Below are 20,555 nucleotides of genomic sequence, written 5' to 3' on the forward strand. Positions count from 1 at the left end.
TTCAGACTTTGGGAATATTTACCTTGATTTACTGGTTGAGCATCCATAATCTGAAAATTCAAAACCTGAAATGCTCTGAGATCCAACATCTAAATTTGAGTGCTAACATGACACCCAATAAGTTTTGGCTTTGGAATATTATAAATTTTCAAATAGGGATACTTAAACTGTACTATTACTGTCTCCTCTTCTTTCTGCCTTTATATATAGGTGAGGAAGCTGGGCCTAGAGTTATACATCCATTATGGAGTGGAATGTTCTATGGAACTGGGATTTGCACTCTATCTAGCCTTCTGTCTTTAGACCCCAGATGTTGGATCCTGTATATCTATACTACATACCTTTTTTAACATACAAAAAGTGTGAGTTGAGGGTAGGGTTGCTTGCCAACTATTATACTTGAAATGCTTGGTGACTTGAGTATATTTGTAGGTGGCACAATTTACACGAAAGTGGCTTTTGCAAGTTGCTACATGGAATGAGATTTTTTGCTTCTATAAACATTCTACAAACACTCAGTGATATGAAGGGCTGTTGCCTAAGGCAGGCCAGCTGCTGTTACTCAAAAGACCACATTGAGTGGTAAAACCATAGTAAACTTACAAAGATCTTATTCTCAGTCTTGTGGTCTTAAAAACCCAAAGTGGTCAGTAGGGTCCCAGAGAGGATAAAATTACTCCTACAATGTGATACACCTAATATGTAATGCCAGAGTACAAATTAATTAATTTATAATGAGATAAAACTGTTACATAAACCATGTACCAGGATGATCAGTATATTTTCTTCTAGTTGGTGACTTAGATGAGAAACCAACTCAAAATCAAGATGTTTCTTAGTAAACGACAGGCACTTTGAATATGTTTTGTTTTTCTATAATATTTATCTGAGAAATTCCTCAAGGATTTCATCAATAATAGCTGCTATGGGCATGTATTGTCAGTCTTTAACTTATAAATAGTTTCTACCTCTGGGCCCCACCACCAGGGGCTGCTGCCATAGAAACAGTTGTTAATAAACATGGGTATTTTAGAGAATATGTGGGTTCAGAATTGAAGGGAAGAGTCTGTGCAAAGCAAAATGCTAAAGGGCACCCATTTCAGCAATAGATTCTAAATAAGATTAGTTTGTTTAACTGGGGATATCTTTACCTAAAATGTATTTCTGTAACACCACCTGAGTCCCCTCCCCTCCACTTTTGTTATAGTATCTAAAATTTCACCCAATAGCCATTGGCTGTTTAAAACTATAAATATCTATGTGTGGCAGATAATCTTGGCAGCTTCTCTAATACCCATTCCCTGTTGCTTACCTTCATTTCTTAGGGCAGCAGTATGCCCAGAAAAAAGCCATTACCAGTTGAAACCTGTCACAACAGTCCCATTTCCCTTTGCCAGTGATTGTGAAGAGAAATCTGCAAAGTTCAGGGAGGTCTTTTGCTTTCCTGACAAAGGGGCATTCAGTGGCTAGTATTATCCAATTTCCCCTTTCTTTGTGCCTTAAATGCAGATGCGAAGCCTGGAACTGTAGCAGCCATCTTATAACCATGAAATGACAAGTACGAGGCTGCAAATATGATTCCCACAAGGTGAGGGCCTTGAAGGAGAAGAATTAAAGAGTAAGGGACATTGTTGAACTTCTTGACTTATGGAAAAAGATAAGAGAGGGAAGTTATATTTCTTGTCATTGGATAGCAAAACATTTGGTTAACCTGTGCCTGCTATTCCATGGATGGCTGACTTTGTGTAAATTGAGACTAATAGCATTAGAAGAAATGATAGGGGAAATGTGGAATATTGTCTGGTGTTGGTTATCTCTTGCAACTTTGGTAGAATCCTACAGGAGGAGGTAAATTCCAATGAGGTGCTCACAATTACAGTGGTTAGGGGTAAAATATGGTTTTTGCTTGAGAGGCACTCTGATTTAGCTCCTAGATGACAACAAGAGCCCATAATTTGGAATTTTGCAGGGGTTAAAGATAATCCTTCTACATAAGGCTATGGTTAGAATTGCCTCAAGTCCCCCTGTTATAAAAGTTAATAGTCAACAACAGCTAAGAGCAAAGTCTAGGGCCCAAAGATTATTTGAAATATTTGGGTCGGGGAGAGGTTTGGTTATTATATGAGGAACTGTTCTGAAGCCAAATAAACAGAAGTTGGATATGGTTTTGAGGGAACGGTGTTGCAAAGCTGGCCATTAGTTTTGAATCCATCTATCTCTCCTCTTTGCCTCCCGCCCGTCCTTCCTTCTATGCTGGAGGTCTAACCCAGGACTCACACATGCTTGTTGACATTCTACCACTGAACTACACACTCAGCCCAGTGCTGAGGTTTTTTTTTTTTTGAACTTTCAGTCAGTTCTCATCTCGCCTCCCTGAGTGAAATCAATACGAAGTAGTCTACAGAAGCTATGGAGCTGTGGGAAGGGTATCCATTTTAAAACCAACCTTGGATAAGGTTGCAGAGCTAAGGACAAAGAGATTGTCAGACTTAGATTAGGAACTACCATATTGTGTAATCAAGGAATTTCCTTTACTGCCTGCCTTGGAGTCTGTGATTTGATATGGATTGTGGGCCATTGACCATTTGTGTACTTCCCATTATCCCCTTTTTCTGAGTGGTAATTTTTATTGAGCTTTCTTTCTTCTTTCTTTTTCATCATTATATGGGAGAGGAGTAGTTTAGAGATATATCTTTTAACTATATAGATGGGCAGATAAGTGTTGTCATATTTGGAATTGATAGAGCAGACAGAAAATCACCCAAAGCTAGATTTAGTAATTGGATGACATAGTGGGGTTGTCTTCCTTCAAGGAAAATGGGTATATTCTGTTTTTGTGCATATATATATGTGTGTGTGTGTGTGTGTGTGTGTGCATATTGGTTTGAGGACTGTAGCAGATACTTTTGGTTGGCCAATCTAATGCCCCATTCCTACCTCTCCCACAAAAAATTTAGAAAAGTATTTGATTTTCTAACATTTCTTACTCCTACAATGGCCATATTATTGCAATTCTAGCCCATAAGTCTACTGAAGGACTTCATGGAAGGCTTTTTTTTTTTTTTTTTTTTGGGTGTGTGATAAAAGGGTCAGACAGCTGAGGTAAACCCTTTTGCTTGCTTTGACCTAGATGTTGTGTTAGTTTTACGTCACTGTGACCAAAATACCTGATAAGAACAACTGAGAAGAGGGACTGTTTATTTGGCTCATGGTCCAGAGATTTAGTTCATGGTCAACCAAGTCCTTTGCTGTGGGCTGAAAGTGAGGCAGCTCATCATGGGGAAGGACTTGCCAGAGGGAAGCTGTTTGGTTCCTGGCAGCCAGGAAAGCAGAGCAGCAGGAAGAAGCTGCAGGGAAGACAAACCCTTCCAGGGTATGCCCCCAGTGGCTTGCCTCCTTCAGTCACACCCTGCCTTCCTATAGTTACCACCTCAATAGTCCATTCAAACTAGTATGGACTAATTAGGTTATAGCACTCACAGTCCAATCATTTGGCCTTCAAATATTCCTGCATTAATGTGGGAGCTTTGGGGGGTATAACTCACATCCAAACCATAACATTCCACCCCTGAACCTCCAAATTTATGTCCATCTCACAATACCAAATGCATTTAGTTCATTTCCAAGAGTTCCATAGTCTTATCAGTTTAGGGCATTGCCCCAAAGTCCAAGTTCAGAGTCCTCCTCTGAGACTCAAAGCAAACTCTTGGCTGTGAGCCCTGTAAAATAAAAATCAAGTTATATACACACATATGTATGCATATCTATCTCCCATATACTGTGGCACAGAGTAAGCATTCCCATTCCAAAAGGGAGGAATAGGGGCATATAAAGAAGGGATGGGACCAAAATAAGACTGACATCAAATCGGCAAACAAACAGGTCTCATAATGTCTAGGACACATGGTAGTGAGACATTCTCTCCAAAGGGCTTGGGAAACCCCACCCATTTGGCTTTACTGGTTGCAGCATGTATGGGTTCTCTCCATAACTAGTAGCTTTGCTTGACAGACAGTTCAAATTACTGGCATCTTTTAATTCCTAAGGTCTCTATTCCAGCTTTGGCTTCATCTTTACAGCTTCGTACATCATTCTCTTGGGCAGCCCTCAGGAATTCCAACCCTGATACACTTTGCTTAGCCTCCTAGACCTTTGAAATCTCAATGAACAACTCCCTGACCTCATAACTCCAGCATCCTGCATTCCTGCAGAACCAGCACCACATGGATGAAGCCAGGTTCTGGAGACGGCTCATGGAATAGCTGGGCCTCTTGAAATTACAGCTGCCTCAGCTTCTGAGTGCCTATGTAACGGAACATGGTAAAAACAACTTCCTAGTTCTCCTATTGTGAGCAGGGTGCCCCATGATCTTTTCTCAAAGGAATTTTTCCTCTATATCCCTGAGCCTGTAATGGGTATAGGTCTTTCAAATCCCTGAGATGCCCTGAAATCATCTTTCCTGTTGTCTCCACACAAAGAATTTAGCATCTATTCAGTAGCTGTAATTTATTTAACAATCCCATCTTCCTTGGTTCCAGTTTTACATGTAGTTTTCTGGTCAAACTGCAAGTTTTTAATATCCTTCAGCGTGTGTGTGTGTGTCTGTGTGTGTGTGTGTGTGTGTTTCCCCTCTTGATTCTCAGTAAACCTAGCTAAAATCTGTTAGCAAAATCCATGCCACTGACTGAATGTTGTGCTGTCTTGAAATTGCCTCCACTAGATAAAATTCAGCCTCACACAAAGTCTCAGGACATGGGCAAAATATAGGCAAGTTCTTTGCCAGAATATAATATGAGGAGCCTCTACTCCAATTCCGCACAGAATCTTCATTTTCTTCTGAAACTGTATGTATAGTCTGCATTCCTGTTGTCATTCTGGTCTTCTGAACTCCCACCAAAATAGCCCATTAAGCTCCACTTACAATATTCTAAGACTTCTTCAGCCTGCATCTCCAAACTTTTTCAGATTTCTCCCCCAAACCAGTTCCAAAGAGTTCTGAACCACATGGTCAGGTTATACACAGCAATGACCCCACTCTTGGTACCAATTTCTTTGTTATTCAACTTTGCATCCCTGTGACCAAAACACCTGATAAGAACAACTTAGAGGAGAGAAAGTTTATTTTGGCTCATGGTTTAGTCCATGATGGACCAAGTTCCTTGCTCTGGGCCGTGACTGTAAGGCTTGCCAGAGGGAAGCAGTTTAGTTCATGGCAGCCAGGACGCAGAGCAATGGGGAAGGGGCTGCAGGGAAGATGAACCCTTCCAGGGCGTGCCCCCAGTGGCCCACCTGCCTACTTACCACCCTGTTACTCCATTCAAACTAGGATGAATCAATTTGACTACAGCTTCACAATCCAATCATTTTGCCTCCAGATATTCCTGCATTAACACTAGAGTTTGGGAGGGGACATCTGACATCCAAACCATACAAACTTGATGCTTGAAGCTGCTGTGACCATTTTGGATCCATTTGGAACTCATTAAGCATGAGTATAAAATGTTAATAGGATGACAAAGAAATTGTTGTAGATTTCTTACCCTGTGAGAGAAATTAATTCATATTTGCTTATGGTATTGTGAATTGGATTTTGTTACAATCTAAAGAGTACTAAACTGATACATTATAAAGATTTATCTTTTTTTTAACTTTTAGTTGTAGGTGATACTTTATTTTTATGTGGTGCTGAGGATCGAACCCAGTGCCTCATGTGCTACGCAAGTGCTTTACCCCTGATCTACAACCCCAGTCCTAAAGATCTCTTTTCTATGCTACAATATCAGGACAGTTTTTCTTCTTAAACACGATGACTTATTAGCAAACAAAGGTTATATGAAGTGAGGAAAAGATTTGTTAAAAAGTTTTATAATAAGCTGATTGGCATGTAAAATTGCATTATTAATAAGTGTTCATTTTCATTATTATAATGAAATACCTGAGGCAGCTACTTTATACGTTTATTTAGGTTGTAATTCTGAAGGTTCACAGTCCAAGATTAGGCAGTCCCACTTCAACCTCTGGTAAGTACCTAATGGCTGATGGCATCTTAACGGCCAGAGCTATGGGGACAAAGATTATGTCTTAAAACAGGAAGCCAGAGGTTGTTTTAGGGGATTGATTTGCTCATGCAACAACTCACTCTTATGACAGTTTAGATTTCCCATTAGAGCTACCTTAATTCCTTCTGAGAACAACTTCTGCCATGACCTAAGGACCTCCCACTCAGCTTCATCTTTTTTTTTTTTGTATTAAAAATGAAGATTACCACACAAACAAAACGTTAAAACTCATTGTAAATATCTGGACTGATATAATGTTCATTTTTGGATGAATTTTTCTTTTATTTAAATGTCTTTTTCTTCTCTAAAGAAATCTTAAAGTGCTAACTTTATTTAAAGCAAATTGTCCAAGTAATTAAGCCAATTTTTATAGAACTAAACAAGAAACTAAAAGTAAACCTAAGTGATACAGAAGATAGACATAGAGAAGAAACTGACAAGTTGTAACTGGATAAAGTATAGAATGCTATTATACCATTGATACCTAATGAGTCTTCATACCTAATGAGTCTTCATTCCCCCAGTGTTGAAGATTAAACACCCAAGAAACACAAAGGCAAGGTAGTAAACAAGTTTTATTTAAGAGAGGAACAGAGGCTCAGACTTCTCCAGAGAGAAGTGGGGCCAAGAGCTGGGTGCCTGTGGGAGGGGTGGTCTCCCCCTCTCTTTTATATTCTCTGTGTACTTGCCTGAGGGCAGGAAGGAGCAGCACTGGACCCCAACAAGTAATTGCTTGTGCTGGAAGTACATCCCTGGAGGTGTAAGCAACTGGTTGAACAGGGAAGTACAGTCTGATCTAGATGGAGGTTAGCTGTAAGCAACCCATTGTCTTTTCTTTGATAACTGACCCTCATCATCTTCTTTTTTTTTTTTTTTTTTTTTTTGACCCTCATCTTCTCAACCTACACATTCATTACCTACACTGCCAGGCTTTCTGCCTCCTGCCTCTTGTTGAGGAATTGGACATTTCCTGTTCCCTCAAGCCAGGAGGGGCTGCAGGCAGATTGCTTTTTGGCAAAGAAAGTGTGTGGGGTGTCAGTACAGTGGGCTTGTGTTATGGAATTATTCTCTTAACCTCAAGTTCCCACCATCCTCATCTCTTTGTCTCCTTACAACATCTTGACCTTCTCATTTTGATTGAATGCATAAACTAACAGGTATTTGCTGATTTTAGTACACTAATTCCCTTGGATTTGCTAAAACATATACTATAATCAATAGGCACACAGGAAATCCTAAGGAAAAGGATGCCTCTTAAAACCAACATTGCACACTAATTAAAGCAATTTAAAGGTTGCTCTACTACTATAAACAAATATAAAAAGCAATAGATCTTACACATTAAGAACTGCAACCTTGTCCAAAGTTTAATTATTCCTGCCCTTTCACTGCTTTCTTCCAGGAAGTACATATTAACAAATGGCAATTGAGTTATTTGCTACAATCTTTTTCCTTTCTAAAGGAAGGATCCCAGAAGATACAAACAAATCTCCCTCAGTCTCTCTGACTGCCAGATTTTCCTTTGCATCTTTTGTACTAGCTTCTTGTGGAACTGGATGAGCCCTGTGCAGTCCAGAATCACCACTATCCTCTGATGTTGTCATGTAGGTCTCTTCCATCATTACGGTGGATGCCTTTATCTTCATAAATTTCCTAAGACTCTTTTACTGCCACAGTAATAGAAGGTAGGCTTTACCTTTTAAAGGTTCCACACCATTTCCCAACACTGCCACCCAGGACCAAGCTTCCCACACATGAACCCTTGGGTAACAAACCACAACCAAACCTTAGCAACAGGCATCTTCTTAACACGTGACCCAGTTTACATTTTACTTTTTGGAATAGAATGTTGGCATAGTTCAGCCTTACGCTTTTAATATAATTAGGGAACACCTTCTGAAAATTGATTTCCCTTGCTGAATTGTAAAGTATGAAATGCTAAAAATGTTTGCAACCACATAAAAGTCTTCAGAAAGAAATTGCCAAGTCCAGTAGAATAGGTCCAATATAAAGTCGTGGCTTTTGTATAGAGTAATCTTTTAGTTCTGCATTATCAACTGCTGGTAAATGTTTATTACTTCCAAAGTGATATCTTACTCTAAATGTTTTGTATCAAATGGTGTACTTTTCCTTCCAGTTGGTCCTTCTAAATGTTTTCATCATTTCAGAAAACAATTTTTTTCTAGTTGTTGACTTGATTACATGGGGTTCAAGATTTTGCTTTTCTATTTTTGCCTTTCTAAAAATTATTTAGTGGTAATAGTCATGTGGCCAGCTTTTTATATCATAAAAAGATGCTTGAACATCAACCAAAGGGAAATTTGAAACTAAGGAAAACAGACATCTTTCTATGAATGCAGTTTATAAAAAATTTGGCCTTCAAGGAAAGAGAGTTGTTTTTTTTTTCGTCGTTGTTGTTGTTGCTTATTCACACATGGACAAGTTGTGATCTAAATTATCCTAGAAAAATATTTTATTCCAAAGGATTTGTTTATTTAGATTAAAGCCTAAAATTGAAAGCTTTTAAAAATAATCTGAAGGATCACGGTACTGCAAATTCTGTTGTTACTAGACCTAAATGCGTAAGAAATGATTTGAGAGTGTTGAGATGCATGGTCTTTACTGTAGTTTTCTTGCTGCCTTCACACATAATAGTTTTGTCTTCCTTTCCTGATGCATCTGAGACAATCTGGCAAAAACTACTAATTTTGTAAGATTAGCAAAGATAATGTCTGAGTGAGGGATTTTTGAAAGGATGGTATAGTTTCCCGCCCCCAACCCCAGCCCCTGGTGTACAGACTGTCAAATCTCAACCACTGTGCAAAGAACTTGAGTGGACTTCAACTCATTGTATTGCTCTGCTAAAAATAATAGCTCATTATTTTAAAATCCAAATATTAGTGGTTTTTAATCATTACTTTTTGAAAACAATTTGGAAGAGGCATTCTTGAAATTATAAAGCAAAATCCAAACAACTATATTGAGCTACAGTATATATAAGGCAGAAAATTCTAGACTGCATTAAAATTTAATTCCTCACTTCCGTGTGACTTTGTATTGTACCACAATAGTTTCATAAAATAATAAGAAAAGTAGGTATGGTAATTAACTTTGAAGGAGAGAATTTAAGACTCATTACCTCTTTTTAGATATTTTGTGAATGTCTTCCTCTGACTCAACAAGGAGTTTTTAAGACCTTGATGAAATGACTTTTTAATATGTTTTATCTTTCTGGAAATAGTATGTGACCCTTCTGCTCCTCATTCCATTTTTACTTTTCTGTAATAACATAATTAAAAATCTGTGAAGTATAAAAGTTATCTGGGAACCTTATTAACTTAGGGAAAAATATTTTATATAATCTATTTAGTTGCTACATCATGTGGACTTAGGGTTCACAATAAACCATACCAAGTTCTGCTCTGTTAAGATTAGTTTACATGTATAACTTAAAAAATGTTTTCTGTATTTTTATATCATAAAAGTAAGAGTCTTATATTTAGAAAACTCTTAGGAAGTGAAAAATAGAAAGGTCCACATGATATGATAAGCAGTAGTTGAAAGAAAGCTCTCATCTCTGGGGTCCCTTTTGATGAAAAGAGGTCAGAGTGGCCTGTTCCCTTTCACTAGGTCCCTTGTAGTTACAGAGATGGGATAGAGTGGTGAGGGACTAGAGCTGAATGCAGACACCTTGGGGTCTGTTGCTACTGTAGTGGATGGCCATAACTAGTTGCTCCTTTGTAATCTATTGAATTTTAAACTCATCAATTGGGAATTTCTTGATTAATCTACCCCCTTTCTTAATGCTAACAGTTTTTTTTAATGAAGAAAAAATATTTAATCTTTTTTTTGTTATATTTAATTTTATTAGTCAAGATAAATTTCATCCTCTATGAAATTTTTTTTTTTTGGTTCTTCAATGCACCGTTTATTTTTTTATTTTTGTTTATTGTAAAGAAATGGGATACCTGTTGTTTCTCTGTTTGTACATGGCGTAAAGGCATACCATTTGTGTAATCATAAATTTACATAGAGTAATGTTGTTTGATTCATTCTGTTATTTTTTCCCTTCCCCCCACCCCTCCCACCCCTCTTTACCCTCTATACAGTACTTCCTTCCTCCATACTTGCCCCCCTCCCTAACCCTAACTCTAACCCTAACACTAACCCTTCCCTCCCCCCCATTATGTGTCATCCTCCACTTATTAGCGATATCATTCGTCCTTTGGCTTTTTGAGATTGGCTTATCTCACTTAGCATGATATTCTCCAATTTCATCCATTTGCCTGCAAATGCCATAATTTTATCATTCTTTATGACTGAGTAATATTCCATTGTATATATATACACCACAGCTTCTTTATCCACTCATCAATTAAAGAGCATCTAGGTTGGTTCCACAGTCTGGCTATTGTGAATTGAGCAGCTATGAACATTGATGTGGCTGTATCTCTGTAGTATGCTGATTTTAAGTCCTTTGGGTATAGGCCAAGGAGTGGGATAGCTGGGTCAAATGGCGGGTCCATTCCAAGTTTTCTAAGGAATCTCCACACTGCTTTCCAGAGTGACTGCACTAATTTGCAGCCCCACCAGCAATGTATGAGTGTACCTTTCTCCCCACATCCTCGCCAACACCTGTTGTTGCTCGTATTCTTGATAATCGCCATTCTAATTGGGGTGAGATGGAATCTTAGGGTGGTTTTGATTTGCATTTCTCTTATTACTAGAGATGTTGAACATTTTTCCATATGTTTGTTGATTGCTTGTAGATCTTCTTCTGTGAAGTGTCTGTTCATTTCCTTAGCCCATTTGTCGACTGGATTATTTGAATTCTTGGAGTAAAGTTTTTTGAGTTCTTTATAGATTCTGGAGATTAGTGCTCTATCTGAAGTATGATTGGCAAAGATATTCTCCCACTCTATCGGCTCTTTCTTCGCATTGCTGATAGTTTCCTTTGCTGAGAGAAAGCTTTTTAGTTTGAATCTATCCCAGTGGTTGATTCTAGCTTTTATTTCTTGTGCTATGGGAGTCCTGTTAAGGAAGTCCTAGACCAACACGGTGAAGATTAGGACCTACTTTTTCTTCTATAATCTGCAGGGTCTCTGGTCTGATTCCAAGGTCCTTAATCCATTTTGAGTTTAGTTTCGTGCATGGTGAGAGATATGGGTTTAGTTTCATTCTGTTGCATATGGATTTCCAATTCTCCCAGCACCATTTGTTGAAGAGGCTATCTTTTCTCCATTGCATATTTTTGGCCCCTTTGTCTAGTATGAGAAAATTGTATTTATTTGGGTTTGTGTCCGTGTCCTCTATTCTGTACCATTGATCTACCTTTCTATTTTGGTACCAATACCATGCCGTTTTTGTTACTATTGCTTTGTAGTAGAGTTGAAGATCTGGTATTGCAATACCCCCTGTTTCACTCTTCCTGCTAAGGATTGCTTTAGCTATTCTGGGTTTCTTATTCTTCCAGATGAATTTCATAATTGCTTGCTCTATTTCTGTGAGGTACATCATTGGGATTTTAATTGGAATTGCATTGAATTTGTATAGCACTTTAGGTAGTATGGCCATTTTGACAATATTAATTCTTCCTATCCAAGAACATGGAAGATGTTTCCATCTTCTAAGGTGTTCTTTAATTTCTTTCTTTAGTGTTGTATAGTTCTCATTGTAGAGGTCTTTCACCTCTTTTGTGAGATTGATTCCCAAGTATTTTATTTTTTTCGAGGCTATTGTGAATGGGGTAGTTTTCCTAATTTCTCTTTCTGAAGATTCATCACTTATGTATAAAAATGCGTTGGATTTATGAGCATTGATCTTGTAACCTGCTACTTTACTGAATTCACTTATGAGTTCTAAGAGTTTTCTGGTGGAATTTCCAGGTTTCTCTAAATATATAATCATGTCATCAGCGAACAGGGATAGTTTGAGTTCTTCTTTCCCAATTCGTATCCCTTTAATCTCTTTGGTTTGTCTAATTGCTCTGGCCAAAGTCTCAAGAACGATGTTGAATAGAAGTGGTGAAAGAGGGCATCCCTGCCTTGTTCCAGTTTTTAGGGGGAATGCTTTCAGTTTTTCACCATTTAGAATGATATTAGCCATGGGCTTAGCATAAATGGCCTTTACAATGTTAAGGAATGTTCCCACTATCCCTATTTTTTCTAGTGTTTTGAGCATGAAGGGGTGCTGTATTTTATCAAATGCTTTTTCTGCATCTATTGAAATAATCATGTGATTCTTGACTTTAAGTCTATTAATATGGTGAATTACGTTTATTGATTTCCTGATGTTGAACCAACCTTGCATCCCTGGGATGAAACCCACTTGATCATGGTACACTATCTTTTTAATATGTTTTTGTATGCGATTTGCTAAAATTTTGTTGAGAATTTTTGCGTCGATGTTCATTAAGGATATTGGTCTGAAATTTTCTTTCCTTGATGAGTCTCTGTCTGGTTTAGGTTTAAGTGTGATATTGGCTTCATAGAATGAGTTTGGAAGGGTTCCCTCCTCTTCTATTTTATGGAATACTTTGAGGAGTATTGGAATGAGCTCTTCTTTAAAGGTTTTGTAGAACTCGGCTGAGAACCCATCTGGTCCCGGACTTTTCTTTGTTGGTAGGCTTTTGATGACTTCTTCTATTTCAGTACTTGAAATTGGTCTATTTAAATTGTTTATGTCCTCCTCGTTCAGTTTAGGCAATTCATATGTCTCTAGAAACCTGTTGATGCCTTCGAAATTTTCTATTTTGTTGGAGTATAGATTTTCAAAATAGCTTCTAATTATGTTTTGTATTTCAGTCCTGTCTGTTGTGATATTTCCTTGTTCATTCCGAATTTTAGTGATTTGGGTTTTCTCTCGTCTTCTCTTTGTTAGTGTGGCTAAAGGTTTATCAATTTTGTTTATTTTTTCGAAGAACCAACTATTTATTTTGTCAATTTTTTGTATTGTTTCTTTTGTTTCAATGTCATTGATTTCAGCTCTGAGTTTAACTATTTCCTGTCTTCTACTACTTTTGGTGCTGTTCTGTTCTTCTTTTTCTAGGGCTTTGAGCTGTAGTGTTAGGTCGTTGATTTGTTGAGTTTTACTTCTTTTATTAAATGCGCTCCATGAAATAAATTTCCCTCTAAGTACTGCTTTCATAGTGTCCCAGAGATTTTGATATGATGTTTCTTTGTTCTCATTTACCTCTAAGAATTTTTTAATTTCCTTCCTAATATCTTCTGTTATCCATTCATCATATAATAGCATATTGTTTAATCTCCAGATGTTGGAATAGTTTCTGTGTTTTACTCTTTCATTTATTTCTAACTTCAATCCATTATGATCTGATAGAATACATGCTAGTGTCTCTATCTTCTTGTATTTGCTAACATTAGCTTTGTGGCATAATATATGGTCTATTTTAGAGAAGGATCCATGTGCTGCTGAGAAGAAAGTGTATTCGCTCTTGGTTGGATGGTATATTCTATAAATGTCCGTTAAGTCTAAATTATTGATTGTGTTATTGAGATCTATGGTTTCTTTGTTCAATTTTTGTCTGGAAGATCTGTCCAGTGGTGAGAGAGGCGTGTTAAAATCACCTAGTATTATTGTGTTATGGTCTATTTGGTTTCTGAAATTGAGAAGGATTTGTTTGACATACATGGATGAGCCACTGTTTGGGGCATAGATGTTTATGATTGTTATATCTTGCTGATTGATGCTTCCCTTAAGCAGTATGAAATGACCTTCTTTATCCCTTCTGACTAACTTTGGCTTGAAGTCCACATTATCGGAAATGAGGATGGATACTCCAGCTTTTTTGCTGAGTCCATGTGCATGGTATGTTTTTCCCCATCCTTTCACCTTTAGTCTATGGGTATCTTTTTCTATGAGGTGAGTCTCTTGCAGGCAACATATTGTTGGATCTTTCTTTTTAATCCAGTCTGCCAGTCTATGTCTTTTGATTGATGAATTCAGGCCATTAACATTCAGGGTTATTATAGAGAAATGATTTGGTTTCCCGGTCATTTGGTTCATTTTTTAAATTTTATTTATTTATTTGTTTGACACAACTTGTTTCCTCCTTTATTTGACAATTCCTTTAGGATAATTCCTCCCTTTGCTGATTTGCTTCTTTGTTTTTCATCTCTTCCTCATGGAATATTTTGCTGAGAATGTTCTGTAATGCTGGCTTTCTTTTTGTAAATTCTTTTAGCTTTTGTTTATCATGGAAGGATTTTATTTCATCGTCAAATTTGAAGGTAAGTTTTGCTGGGTATAAGATTCTTGGTTGGCATCCATTTTCTTTCAGGGCTTGAAAAATGTTGTTCCAGGCCCTTCTAGCTTTTAGGGTCTGGATTGAAAAATCTGCTGATATGCGTATTGGTTTCCCCCTGAATGTAATTTGGTTCTTTTCTCTCATCGCCTTTAAAATTCTGTCTTTATTTTGTATGTTTGGTATTTTCATTATAATGTGCCTTGGTGTGGGTCTGTTGTAATTTTGTGTATTTGGAGTCCTATAAGCCTCTTGAACTTGATTTTCCATTTCATTCTTCAGATTTGGGAAATTTTCTGATATTATTTCATTGAATAGGTTGTTCATTCCTTTGGCTTGTTTCTCTAGGCCTTCCTCAGTCCCAATAATTCTTAAATTTGGCCTTTTCATGATATCCCATAGTTCTTGTAGATTCTGTTCTTGATTTCTTACCATCTTCTCTGTTTGTTCAACTTTGTTTTCAAGGTTAAATATTTTGTCTTCAATGTCTGAGGTTCTGTCTTCCAGGTGTTCTATCCTATTGGATATGCTTTCTATGGAGTTCTTAATTTGGTTTATTGTTTCCTTCATGTCAAGGATTTCTGTTTGGTTTTTTTTCAATATCTCTAACTCTTTATTGAAATGATCTTTTGCTTCCTGTATTTGCTCTTTTAACTGTCGATTGGTGCGATCATTCAATGCTTGCATTTACTCTTTCATCTCATCATTTGCTTCTCTGATCATTTTAATTATGTACATTCTGAACTCCCTTTCTGTCATTTCTTCTGCCATGCTGTCATTGGGTTTTATTGATGTAACATCTAGATTTGTTTGCAGCATTTTCTTTCCTTGTTTTCTCATATTGTTCAGGTATCAGAGGACCGCTGAGATATTGCAGATTTCCTCTATTGACTTACAATGTCCCTGAAGATTTCTATATATATCCCCCCTTAGCCTTCAGTAGGCTGAACTCTTGGAGGAAGTTGATAATGCGGTACTCCACAAGGAAGCTGCCTCTCTAGGAGTGGTGGCCTTCAGGTGGGGTATAATCCCTGCTAGTGGGCAGAGGTGCCTCCACTTGTTGACCAATGGTCATCCAAAGGGGACCTAGGCTGTGGGCTGAGGCAAGGCCTGTTTGGGCCTGAGTCTCTGGTTTTACCGTCCTTGTGGGAAACCTCTCCCAGCAGGGAAGACTCACCCGGTGGGGAGGTCTCGCTGGTCAGTTCCCTCCTAGAGGTTCCCCTCAATTTACAGCTACTGCCTGGGCTGGGCTGCCTTCCTCTGCAAAGTTCCCAGGGGCCCGGCCCTACCTCCTGGGCCTGGGAGCCTCACCCTTCGCAGATGAATCTCCTTAGGCTGCCCCTCCTCAGAGAATCTGCCCGCAGGCCTGGAACCTTCGCTTCACCCTAAGCCTGTCTCTGTGCGGCTCTTCTACCAAGAAGCCTCCTAGATCCTGGGACCCTGCTCTGCACCTAATCACCTGGCTATGCGGCCCCTCCTCTGAGCAGCCACCTGGGGCCCCGTACAATCGCTCTGAATCCCAGAGACCCGCCACACGCCTCTTCCTCCAGACTGCCACCCAGTATTCCGGTGCGGTCACTAGGAGTCCAAGAAACTCACTGCGTGCCTCCACCTCCCACCAACCACCTGTAGCCCTGGGCAATCAATCACTCCGAGTCGAAGTGACCCTCCCCGTTCCTCCTCCTTCTCCAGATAACCCCCCGGGTGTTCAGGAGCGGTCGCTCTGAGTGGCTCTGAATCCACGTGACCCGCTGCACGGGTCCTCTGGGCAACCGCCCGAGCTCTGGTGCGGCCACTCAAGACCAAGCGACCCACCATGCTTCTCCTCCAGGCAGTCCCCCTGTGTTCAGGAGCTGTCACTTTAAGTCCAAACAACTCACCACTCGCCTTCTCCTCTGAGCAGCCGCCTGGAGCGCTAATGCAGTCACTGCGAGTCCAAACGACCCGCCGCGCTCCTCCTCCTCCTCCTCCTACTCCTCCGGGCAGGCCCTGGTGTTCAGAAGTGGTCTGAGTCCAAACAGCTCGCCACGCAGCCCCTCCTCTGGCAACCGCCTGCAGCTCTGGTGTAGTCACTCAGAATCCAAGCGGCCGCGCTCCTCTTCCTCCTCCTCGTCCTCAGGGCAGGCCCTGGGGTTAAGAAGCGTCGTTCTGAGTCCAAACAGCTCGCCGCAGAGCTTCTCCTCTGGCAACCGCCTGTAGCTCCGGCGCAGTCACTCCAAATCCAAGCGGCCACGCTCCTCCTCCTCCTCCCCAGGGCAGGCCCCGGTGTCCTGAGTCCACACAGCTCTCCTCGCCACTCCTCCCCTGGGCAGCCACCGGAGCCCCAGTGGTTGCTCCGAGTCCCAGCGCTGTGCCGAGCGGCCTCCCTTACTGCGCTCCCAGTTGTCCGAGTTCACTGCTCCAGCGGGGGGAGGGGCGTCTCGCCGGCAGCTCTACTTCACAAAGTTTCCTGCGTTCCGGGACCACCGTCCCATCCAGGACACCTTCCCAACGGGTGAGAGTCACCCGGCTGCTCATGCTAACAGTTTTTATTCAATAAAAATTTATATACTGTAAAGTACACAGATCTTAAAGGTAGAGCTCAAACAATTTTGACATGTGTAGTGAAAGAATAAAATGTATTCTTTACACCCACAATGTATCAAGGACTTAGAGGCTGACTGCTTTTGCTAAGAGTACTGGCTCTTCACCTGGCCTCCAGATGCCCACTGGATAACTAAAAGCAAGATAGAAACTATGCTTCCCTACCTCTATTTTTGCATCTGTCTCCTTTGCTCTGAATCCATCTTCTCTGAAATCAGTTGAATTCCAGGAAAAACATGTCTGATGGATAACGTCAGCACAAATTACTGAGACGGAAGCAGACCTCAATGGATTAGTGATGCCTTTTATTACGCCTTGGAGTCATTCAGGTGTCGGAGGGGCTCATTTTTGGGGTAGAAAATTGCCACCACTTACAACAGAGGTCTGTGTTTTATACGTTATAATGAGGGTGACTTAATCATTGGAGACTTCAGCAGAATGTGTTAGTTTGGGTAGTCAGGAAACATGTTGTAAAATTCTGAAACCTGTTTTTGCTGGGAAAGGATGAAAAGTCTTGAGCCCAGCACTCACTGCCTGTCTTCTTCCTCTGGGGTCCATTGTCACTGTGAAAGGATTAATGTTTACTCCCTTCCTCTGGGATCCATTGTCTCTGGGAAAGGAGTTGTCATTTTCCATAGCTTTCATTTAAGCATCATGTGTCAAGATCATGTACCAGAGTCCACCTGACTAATCCTGAGATAACTGTCAACCAGACCACATTTTGACCAAGATTTATAGACTGTGCATGTTTCTTGCCCAATCCCTGCCCAGTTTTATTCTGTCCCCTGTTTAAACCTGAAGCTCATGTCAATCTCCAGAGAGACTGAGAACAGTCGATCCCCCTTGTCTTCCTTACATGAATAAATTCATTTTCTGCCTTTCACCATTACTTTTTCCATTTGGTTTCTGGGGCAATTGACTGGATCTGATTTGTTGGGAGTCCCTGAAGTCACACCCGCTTCTGGTCTAGGACTCTAGTAGCAGTAATACTTCTGACATTAAATATGTGGGTTTTCAACACCAAGCAGTTTTCCATTTTCCTACAGATGCCAACTGAGTGTACTACAATTCTCTGATATTAATTACCCAGAGTTAGTACAGATCCCATGGATTAAGGGTTCAGTCCCACAATACTGTCAGGTGCTCATTGAAAGTCAGACCTCTACTGCACTTAATGATCGATTATAAATTGAGGGTTGCTATGAGCCCCACCTTGTGTTTGGTAATTTGTTAGAATAACTCATAGAATTTAGGAAAATAGTTTACTTATGATTACTGGTTTGTGATAAAAAGATATAATTCAGGAACAATCAAATGGAAGATGCATAGGGTAAGATATGGGGGAGGGGCACACAGCTTCAATGCATTCTCTGGGCATGCCATTCTCTCCTAGTACTTCCAGGTGTTCACCAATTCAAATTTTCCAAACTCAGTGTTTGGAGAATTTCTGAGATATATATATATATATATATATATATATATATATATATATATATGTATGTATATGTATACATGTATATATACATATATGTGTGTGTATGTATATATTTAGGTTCCATTTCATAGGCATGATTAATTAAATCATGATTGTGATTGAACTCAATCTTCAGTTCTTTTCTTCTCCCGGAAAGTCTGGGAATGAGATTAAAGTACCAACTCTCTAATCACATGGTTGGACAGCCCCCCATCCTGAAACTATCTAGAGGCCTACAGTCACCAGTCATCTCACTGGCACATAAAAAGACATTCAAGTCGGACAGCCATGGTGGCACATGCCTGTAATCCTAGTGGCTTGGGAAGCTGAAGCAGGAGGATCTTGAGTTCAAAGCCAGCCTCAGCAAAAGTGAGGAACTAAGCAACTCAGTGAGACCCTGCCTCTAAATAAAATACAAAAATAGGGCTGGGGATGTGGCTCAGTGGTTGAGTACCCATGAGTTCAATCTCTGGTACCACTGCCCCCCTGCAAAAAAAAAAAGATACTTATAACTCCAAAGAAATTGCAAATGTGTTTGTACCACTTAACACCTCTGCCAGTAATATATAAGAGCTCCATTTGTTCTGCATTCTCACTAACACTTGATGTTGTCAATCTTTTTTATCTTGGCCATCCTGGGGATGTGCAGTGGCATCTTATTGTGTTTTTCATTTGCATTTCTCTGACATTGCTTATCTTTTCATGTGTTTATTGGCTTTTTGTGACACTTCTTTTGTGAAGTGTCAAAATCATTTGCCACTTTTAAAAAGTTGGATTTTCATTATTGACTTATAAGAAATATTTATATATTTTCTGAGTTCTTTGTCAGATATGTGCTGTGAATATTTTTGTTCATATTTGTGGCTAGCCTCTCCTTTTTGAATCACATCTTTGAGGAAAAAATTTTGATGATGTCCTAATTATAATTTTTCTTTAATGGTTAATGCTGTTTGGGTCCTAAGAAATCTTCATCTAAAATTGTGAAGATATTCCCTAATGTTTCTTCCAGAAGTTTTATAAATTTACCTTTCATATTTAGGTCTATGCTGCATCATAAATTATTTTTTGTATAAGATGTTAAGGTAGGAGGTTAAGGCAAAGTAGAGATCTAGAGCTGGCATAGATTAACGTCTACTGTATTTGTTGGTCAGAAACCTCAGAAGACTCCTCCTCAGTTGCAGGAAGGGAGAGAAATTCCACATGTTGATGGAGTGATAAATGCAGATACAGAGGAATTGATGTTGAATGTCTTTGGGACAGGCGACTGTGTTCCTACCTAGAGTACAAGTGATTTTTGTGTATTGACCATGTATCCTATGATCTTAATCCACTACTCATTCTAGTAGTTTGTAGCTTCTTTTGAATATTCTATACATAATTCTTCAATCTGTGACTATAGCTTTACTTCTTTTCCAATTTTTATGTTTTATTTATTTTTTATTTTTTATTTCAAATATTAATATTATTTTTTAAAATTCATTTTTATTATAAACAAATGGGATACATCTTGTTTCTCTGTACATGAAGTAGAGGCATACCATTTTTGTAATCATACATTTACCTAGGGTAATAGTTTTTGATTCATTCTGTTATTTTTTTTCTTGCCCCCACCCCTCCCACCCCTCTTATCCCTCTATACAGTCCCTACTTCCTCCATTCTTGCCTCCCCACCCCCCATTATGTGTCATCATCTGCTTATCCATGAGATCATTCATTCTTTCGTTTTTTGAGATTGGCTTATCTCACTTAGCATGATATTCTCCAGTTTTATCCATTTGCCTGCAAATGCCATAATTTTATTATTTTTTATGGCTGAGTAATATTCCATTATATATATATGTATATATATATATATATCTCCAACAGTATCTTTATCCATTCATCAATTGAAGGGCATCTAGGTTGGTTACACAATCTGGCTATGGTGAATTGAGCAGCTATGAACATTGATGTGGCTGTATCTCTGTAGTATGATGATTGTAAGTCCTTTGGGTATAGGCCAAGGAGTGGGATAGCTGGGTCAAATGGTGGTTCCATTCCAAGTTTTCTAAGGAATCTTCACACTGCTTTCCAGAGTGGTTGCACTAATTTGCAGCCCTAACACCAATGTATAAGTGTACCTTTTTCCCCACATCCTCTCCAACACCTATTGTTGCTTGTATTCTTGATAATCACC

General features: G+C 39.3%; 1 protein-coding gene across 18 annotated transcripts in view; it reads left to right on the plus strand.

Moving 5' to 3' along the window:
* The window catches only part of NRG4 (neuregulin 4), a gene marked incomplete at its 3' end in the record, with an annotated part of 205,100 nt that overhangs the window by 25,272 nt on the left and 159,273 nt on the right, over positions 1-20,555 (plus strand). Inside the window, exon 4 of one of the 18 annotated variants that reach the window (XM_079128940.1) lies at positions 5,966-6,020. The exons of 15 other annotated variants lie outside the window; for them this stretch is intronic. Of the gene's footprint in view, positions 1-1,164; positions 1,589-5,965; positions 6,021-6,853; positions 6,873-20,555 lie in introns of those variants that run through there. 2 more of the 18 variants (XM_079128941.1, XM_079128942.1) reach the window with 2 other exon arrangements.

The sequence above is a fragment of the Sciurus vulgaris genome (genome assembly GCF_902686455.1).
Source record: "Sciurus vulgaris genome assembly, chromosome: 2".
Classification (NCBI taxonomy): Eukaryota; Metazoa; Chordata; class Mammalia; order Rodentia; family Sciuridae; genus Sciurus; species Sciurus vulgaris.